Source organism: Neltuma alba, unplaced genomic scaffold (assembly GCF_004799145.2).
Source record: "Neltuma alba isolate B1F8T4 unplaced genomic scaffold, ASM479914v2 tig00001330_pilon, whole genome shotgun sequence".
NCBI classification, from domain to species: domain Eukaryota; kingdom Viridiplantae; phylum Streptophyta; class Magnoliopsida; order Fabales; family Fabaceae; genus Neltuma; species Neltuma alba.
In genome coordinates, this window is record NW_021632420.1 from 104,875 (window position 1) to 113,831 (window position 8,957).

The window sequence follows — 8,957 nt, forward strand, 5'->3', positions numbered from 1 at the left end:
TCTCAAATTTGTCTTCCTGTAACTGAGGTTAAAATACTCTGTTTCACAATGGATTTTAAATAACATTCTTTTTCAAAGTACTGGTGGGTGTGGAAATGGTAGGGGACTGTCAAACAAATGAGGATAATTTAGGATAAAGAAGAAGACTGGGATGAGAGAAACAAACAGAGTGGCATGGAAGAATAGCTTAGAGGAAGCATTGAAAATCCTAGTGTTATTGAGGCAGCAGAGGTAGCTACTATAACACTCAAATTTAATGGCCTTATTGGTGTTAGGCAGAGAACCCATTATTGATTGATGAGTTGAAGATCAAGGAAACAGTCACATGACCATAAGCAAAAAAATCCATAAACATTCTTCAAGATGCTAGTTATTATTTTGTCCTCTCAAAGAGTAACTAAATTTATGTTATAATAGGCGAAACATGTTCATATTTTTCTTGGGAAGGGATGATTGATGTAGTGAAATTGTTGTAATTTATTTAAAGTTGTTATGTATATTAGTTGTAATATTTTGTTCATGATGACTTATCACTTTATATGGAGTTTAAATTCATCTTATGGATCACTAATATGGTTGTTTCTTATGTCTATAAAGATAAGCTATATCTTCTTGTGATGCTTTATTTGTGTTCATTGCCACAATGATATTCAATTCGACTAGCAATCACTCCCCCGTGCGTTACAGGATGCTTTCACTCTAATGTATTCGATAAATATGTACATTACAAATCAATTTTTCATCACAATCTTGCACTTTGATTACAAAATTATTCACCCCATCATTCTAAACATGTAATTATACTAATATTCACCATCACAATAATTATCTCCAAAGAGTTTGCTCAAAACATGTACCTATTCTAACAAAACATATAAATTCTTTCACATTTATTGATTCCATTGTTTCCTACAGCAACCAATCAAGCTTCCAATGCAGTTTATTCCTGCACTGCGACCTCCTACAGTAAAATCAAGGACAAAATATATACTATAACAGTTCTGTTCATGAACAACCAGCTACTCTTTGAAAAAAAATATACATCACATATCAATTCAGTGAATCTAATACAAATGATGTCAATTAACTAATGATCAGTAAAAATTATTTTGAAAATTTAATAATTAGATAAAATATATTTACACTAAAACCCATACGCTTTACTCTGTATGGTATTACCTCTTGTAAGTGCACAGGTGTGATATTTCAAATTTTCATTGTGTTCCTACATGCATTATAAAATCCATGCACGTAATCAATATTCTTTATACTAATAAACCATGATTCGAAAAGGAACTCAAGACATTATAAAGCATACATACGTCATCATTACCTCCCAGCCATTATATTAATCTCCACTCTTTGGTCAAATTCACACCTACTAATGAGGGATATTCTGCACACAATCTTCACTTTGTCCAACACGTTGGTATATGTCTAAGTATCAAACTGCTTTTTTTATAAAATAAGGATATGAAAAGGAATGAAATCGAATATATAGAATATCAGCTCCACCAGACTTACCGATAAAAAAAGAAGCTGAAAATTGGAAGCACTACACTTTAATTCACTCATTAGTATCTTTAACCTGACTGCAATCCCTGGAAGAATGGAGAAATGTCTACTTAAAAATACCTATTTTGGAGGATTAAAACTAAAATAGTTGGTTCTTTCCCAACGGTAAAAGAAGATTTAAGTATCGGCTATCGTTCCCAAAATCTCATGGACAACACATAAATGATTTATTCTATCCAATCAACCACTATGCAGATGAGTTGACAAAAAGGATATGAATGATTATCTTTGAGTGTTCCCATTAATATGATATGATATACACACTTATGTTCAACAATAAACTTGATGATATATATATGTGTATAGATAGTGTAGTATAACTTGGGATTTCCAATAAACTAACATCAAATTGATGTACTCAGACTTAATTCTCAATCATCATTTTATTTACAAAAACAATCCCTGCTAATTAAATGTATAAACTCATAACAAACAGATTCTTTCAATAAAAAGCCCATTATTGATTTACAAATTCAATGCTAATTGTCCTTGAGGTTCATTTCCAAACTTTTCATTTACACAATCATGTCCTATTGCTTCTTTGAGACAATGCAGTCATCACAATTTCCCACAACCAAGATTTGAAAGGACCTATGAGAGCAAATATGTGACAATAAGTTGCTAAGAGATAAAAATTTACTGAAAAGAAGATGCTGCACGCTTACTATCATCTTTTTAGCCAAAGAAAGGACCCACAAATCCTTTTTACTTCATCCTCACCTCTGTCCCTCTCTTCATCATCATTGTCTCCTCATGAAGTGAAAGACTTCATTCATATTTCAATGTGTGAAACTGAGGATAGCATAAATACGCAGTAAGTAATGATTATGTGGAGTTAGAAATTTCATTAAAAGAAGGCTTTATTTGATAGAATTTCTGAATCAATTCTTTAGAAGGAAAAAATGAACTTCTACTACTTCTTCTAGTGTTCCCTTTAATTATCGAGTTGGCATTAACATTTAGAATAATTAATTAGAGATTAAAGGCAAATGGATGTCATATCGTGAATTTTGGGCCTAGAAGTACTGGAATTAGCTTGAAATGGATATACTACTAGATCCTTTTTGGCAGATGTCCCGGAGATTCCCTAGAAGGACAAAAAGATTCCTAGGAACTAAATCGCAAAGGGAAAGTTTTCTAGGACTAAGAAAAGAGGAAGTTAGAGACTTGGATGAAGTCTCGAGGTCCAAGAATGAGAAATGGAAATAAATATAAGCCAAAGGTTATGTTGGAGGTCCTAGTGAGGTGAATTTCAGGTTAAGCCAAACCAGGGGTAAAATTGTGATTTTGTAAAGTTTCGGCTGGTAAGGGTAAAAATGAAAAGTATGCCCAAAAATTCTAGAAAATTCCCAAAAAAGGGAAAAAATGCAAATTAAAGGTTTTAAAAACTTGGTTGAGACCCGAGATGTGGAATTATTATAAAAATAAATCATCATAGAATTTCCCGTAAATGAAAATTTTTCAAAAAATACTGGAAAATCAGAGGAAAATAATTATTTTAATTAGTTATAGGCCTCAATAATTCTGAAAAAAAATATGAAAAAAAATCTAAATATTTTTTTGAATTTATAAAATTAGTTTTAGGCCTTAAAAGCTCAGGAATTAATTTTAGGGAAATTTATTTTCCCCCAATGACATTGATAGAGGCCTAATCGGAGAAAATTTAAAATAATTACCTAGAGGTGGTAAAAAATTTTGAAAATTTTCAGATCATGTTCTTATATGAAATGGGGATTTATCATAGAGAGAAATTAATTTTTGAAGGCCTAAAAAAATTACAGAATGTTACAAGTGAATAGTAACCGAAAAGGAGTCTGAATGGTTTGGGATTGTGATTTGGTTTGTGAGCCAACTTTTTGGGCCATCCTAAACCATGTGTGGGACTCATATTAGGCCTAGAAGAGAGCCCAATTTCATGACTTTCTGCCCACTCAAAGAAATTAATTAAATAAAATTCAAAATTGATGGATAATGTTGGAAATTTCTAGTAAAAGGACACGTGTATGGTTGGATTGAAGACATATGGTTTGATGATGTAAGCATGATGTCATCAAGATGATATAAGCATTATGTCATAGGACACTTGTCATCACAAGATGAAAAGGAAAAATGGACGATTAAGATTAAGCCACATATTTTTGAGATCAACGGTCAAGATTCAATCTTATTTTCTAAAAATACCCCCTCTCCTACCCCATTTCATGCAAGCCATGGAACCTATGGGGGAACTCTTGCAAAATGAATTCTAGAGAGAGAAAGAAGAAGGAGAGAGAAAGGACAAGTGATCCTATGTAAGATCAAGCTCTAAAACAAGGCATGTTTATGGTTTTTAATGTAGTTTTCACTACCCTTATTGTTGTTGAGCTTGGTTATAGATTTTAATGATTTTTGGGAGCTTTAAAACCCTATATGCGCACAAAATCTCTAAGTTAAGGGGAAGATGAAATTGATGTTAGAATAATGTTTAAAGACTTAAAAAAACAAGAATCAAGTGGCTTTATGTTGAAATCAGTTGAATTTCATGATTATGTAACTTGAGTAACATTTCAGCCAGAGCCACTTCTTGGGGGCTAGGATTGGATTTTGATGATTTTTATGCTTCTAATGTGTTTAAAATGAAAAATTGTGTGGGATAAAGGTGAAAAAACAAGTTCAAAAGCATTAGAATTGAAAATGAAAATTTTAGACCCTAAAGGCATACTATTCGGTCAAGGCTGGTCCATGGGGAAGGAGGTTGATTTTGATTATTTTGAACTTGGAAATAGATTCTACATGCAAAATTATAGGAATAGCATATGGAATTAATTTTAGAAAGATTGTAAATCGAGCTCAAAAGTTAGAAGTTAATATAGTTTAGAGTTAGAAGTTAATATAGTTCAAAGAAAACAAAGTATTGATGTTGTTGATTACCATGGCTCTAATGAATGAATAGAAATAATGTGATGATGTATTTAGGGTCATGAGGCATTGAAGAAGATCAATGGCAAAGGTTGAGTAAGCAACCTTAATGGTTGGTAGCAAAAGGAAGCAAGAGGAAATAAAGAGAAAGTTTAAAGACACAAGATAGCAAACTTGACCTTACTATTATGTGTTTGGTATTTGCTTGCATGTATGATATGTTTCTATGTTATATGATTTTATGAACTCATGTGTTGTGATTGTGAATGTGTTGAAATATGCCATAGGCCTATATGTTCTATGATAAATGCATGATGATTTCCAAACATGTCATTATGTTATAAAGATGTTAAGTTGCAAGCATGTTATAAATGCTAAGCTTGCCATGTATGTTTGGGTGGTTATTGTTTGCTACTGATATTTTCCCAAATCTCACCCTCCCTAACCAACTATTTTGGTCAATCAATGATGCACAATGATTGCATGAAGGAGAGCATAAGAAGGAATGAGAAGAAAGTGGAGAATTATTAATGTTATGATTGGTTAATGATTTATGTATAATTCTCCTATTAAATGATGCAATGTGTTTGTTTAGGATGTTTATGGAATGAATGAAAATGTATAAGAATGAATGGGAAATGATAGGGCCAAGCTATGCATGCCAAAACAATAAAAAGAATTAAAGCAAGAATTGTCTAATGGATAAAAAGTAGGTCATGGAGTAGTCAACTTCCAGCTCCAGTTTGACCTAGTAAATGAATGAGTTAAGCCATGAAAGTTGGTAGACATATTGTTCACATCTTGAGTTTTAAGACAAGTGATAGATCGTCTAAAATAGATGTGTGTACTAAGAGTTATGTTTGATCAAATTTAGGGCAGAGAAATTGGAACGTACAGTTTGGACCAAATGAACAGTAAAGTTTAATAAATAAACTGTATGAATTGGGTAAGGATAATCTAGTTTCATATTTTTTTCCTGTAGAGAATTGAAAGAGCTTCAAATAAAATTTTGGAGCACCTCAATATGAATTTTCTAGAATTAGTTATGATTTTTCAAAGTTGGACCAAAAATCTAGAATTCAACCAATGAGCAGTAACCCGGGAAACAATTGCAAATTTTCAATTTACGGGCTTGATTCATGAATTGCTTGAACCTTAATGCTTTGAAACATGTACTCTAAGGGGTTAAAAGAAGGATATTTCAATGGACATACCAGAGAGGAGTTTCGTAATTAAGAATAAGTATTTAAAATGTACAAACCATCATAAAGATAGATTGTAATGAAAAACACAAGATATTTATTTCCATAGCCTGCTTCTTTGAATTAGGAAGAATTAAAGTGTTTAATAACATGCTTCCATTTACAACATTATATTCCATAACTGATACATATGCATCTAATTCTATCTGCACTAGCATATCAAACTAATTCAACTCACTGTAACTAAGCTATTCATTTTTAAAACTCTTACTCTTCATTTCTGAACAAAATATATTAGCATTATAATACAATAATCTCTTTTTGTCTTGTACTCATTCTTCATAAAGTTCCCCAAAAGTTAAGCATATTAGTCTATACATTCATAATGTATTAAAAAAAATCAAATTTATCACAAAATTAAATCAACATATCAGTAATGAAAAAAAAGCTGTAGCATGTTTGTACATTCATAATGTATTAAAAATCAAATTTATCACTTGAAATTTACACATGCATCAAATCCTTCAATATGACACTACGATCGTCTATATTTCCTAGCAACATATTCCAGACTTTTATAAAAAAAATAAATTAACATATCAGTAATGATAACAAAGCTGCAGCATGTTTTACGGCAGTGATTTATAAACTACAATCTCAAATTGACCCAAACAAACAACTTTTTTCAACCAAAAAAAAACCCACATTCAAGTTAGGGTTACTCATAAGCTTAATTGCAACCTTTTCATTTGTATGAATATTAGTACCTAATAAGAAAAGATAGAAATAAGCAAAAATTGAGAATTTCCCATCAAAAAAAGGAAAAAGTTAAAAGCCACAGGAATCAGAACTCACTAAAGATAGATCTCTCCAAACGATCCCGCTGCTAATCTTCTGGCCGAGAAGGAACTTGTTTCCAACTCGAGTTCCATCTAACAAAACTTGATCAGCAATCAAACCTAAAAGGAATTTTATTGATAAATGAAAATTGTAAAAGAAATGCCAACCACTTCAAGTAGACTTGTAGCAGGAAAATCAAAGGCTAATAGAGACAGAGGAAAAGGGGAAACAACAGAACAGAGAATCGAAAGAGGTTAAATGGAATTCAGCTCATAGAAGTTCCTAGGGTAGAAGATGTAGAGCGAGAGAATCAAAATACGTATGATTGCATTAGTTTGAAATGGATACTTATCATGTATGTATTGCTCGCAGTATAATTCTTAGAAGGTGAGGATGAGGAATCAATTGTGTTTACCAAGAACCTGTCAAAACCAGAAGAAATACATACATGATGAGTAACCATTTCAAACTAAAGCATATATATGATAAGTAACCATTTCAAACTAAAGCATACAATGCATGAAGGAAAGGAATGCATAAGAAAAACCTAAGCAATAGAGTGAAATTATATCTAAACTTTCAAAAATAACCGGAATGTCACATCTCAAATTTTAGGCCTAGAAATACCAAAATTAACATGAAATGGGCAGGCTACCGTACTCTTTCTAGTAGAGGTCCTAGAGATTTTTTGGAAGAACAGAGAGATTCCTAGGGACTGAATCGTAAAGAGAAAGTTTTTTGGGACTGAGAAAAGAGGAAGTTAGAGACTCAAAAGAAGTCTCGGGGCCCAGGAATAAAAAATAGAGATAAATATAGGCTAAAGGTTACGTTGGAGGCCTCAATGAGGTGAATTTTGAGATTAAGCCAAACCAGGAGCAAAATCATAATTTTGCAAAGTTTTATGTTGGTAAGGGCAAAAATCAAAATTTTGCCCGAAAATCCCAAAAAATATCCCAAAAAATAGGAAATGATAGATTAAGGCCTGAAAAATTCAGAAAAATTCCATAAAAATGGGGATAAGGTTCATAGGCCTGTATGAGGCTAAAAAAGATGAAAATACCCTTAGAAGGAAATTGTGGAATTCCCAGGGTTTTGACTAATTTGGAATATTTTCAAAAATGAATTATTTAAAGTAGAGGGAGGCCTCAGATAATTACAAGGAAATGGGAGTAAATACTTGAGAAATTATCACAGGTTTTAAAAATAATTCTGTCCCCAAAAAGCGAAGAGGTTGGCTTTAATGGAATTTAAAGCCTATTTATGTAATATCCGAGGAAAGTAAAAGTCAAATATCTAGAGATTAAATTTTGAATTAAGAAAATTAGAGGAATTTCCTGTGATGAATAAATAGTATTGGTACCCAGAGATAGATTCTCAGAGTTATGGACCGGTAGAAAGAATTCGGTCAAGATCACTCCGAAATAAATATTATTAATTATTTTAATGGAAGAAGGAGGGAAGAGCATTACTCTCTCTTTGGGCATATTATATAATGCTATGTGGATTTATTTTAGCTAAGAAAATAGTACCAGAACATGTCCCAGTGGTCTTTGGTAAGTCAGGGCCCCAAAAAGTACCATATACGGTGCAGCATGGCAAGATAGGTAGAGGAATACCTAAGGGTTATATTTTGAAAGAATTTTATATTAATTTCCTTCCTATTTTAATGCCAAAATGATGAAGGAATATGGAGGAGACAAGTGTACAGTTAGATGGAAAAAGAAGGTATTACATATACGGCTGGATGCAAGACACATGTACGGTCGGATGCAAGACATGTGTACAATTGGATTAAAAGCATGTGAATTGATGATGTAAGCATGATGTCATCAAGATGATGTAATCATGATGTCATTGGACACTTATCACCATAAGATTAAAAGAGAAAATGGACGATCCAGATCAAGCCACACATTTTTAAGTCAATAGCCCAGATTTAGTCTTGTTTTTTATAAATACCCCCTCCCCTCCCTCATTTTCATCCTAACCTCATGGAAACCCTGGGGAAGCTCTGGAAAAATAGTTTCTAGAGAGAGAAAGAAGAGGGAGAAAGAAAAGCCAAGTGGTCATATACAAGATCAATATCTAAAATAAGGTATGTTCATGGTTTTTATGTAGTTTTCACTACCCTTATTGTTGTTGAGCTTGGTTATAGATTTTAATGATTTTTGGGAGCTTGAAACCCTAGGGGGGCATGCTACACGAAATTGTCAAAGATATGGGAAGATGAAATTGATGTTAGAATAATGTTTAAAGGCTTGAAAGGAACACAAATCAAGTGATTTTATGCTAAAACTAGTTGAATTTCATGATTGTGTAACTTGAAGAAATGTTTCAGCCAGAACTAGTTCTTATGCCTAGGACATGATTTTGATGTTTTCAATGTGTTTAAAATGAAAAATTGTGTGGGAATAGTATGTGGAATTAATTTTGGGAAAGTTG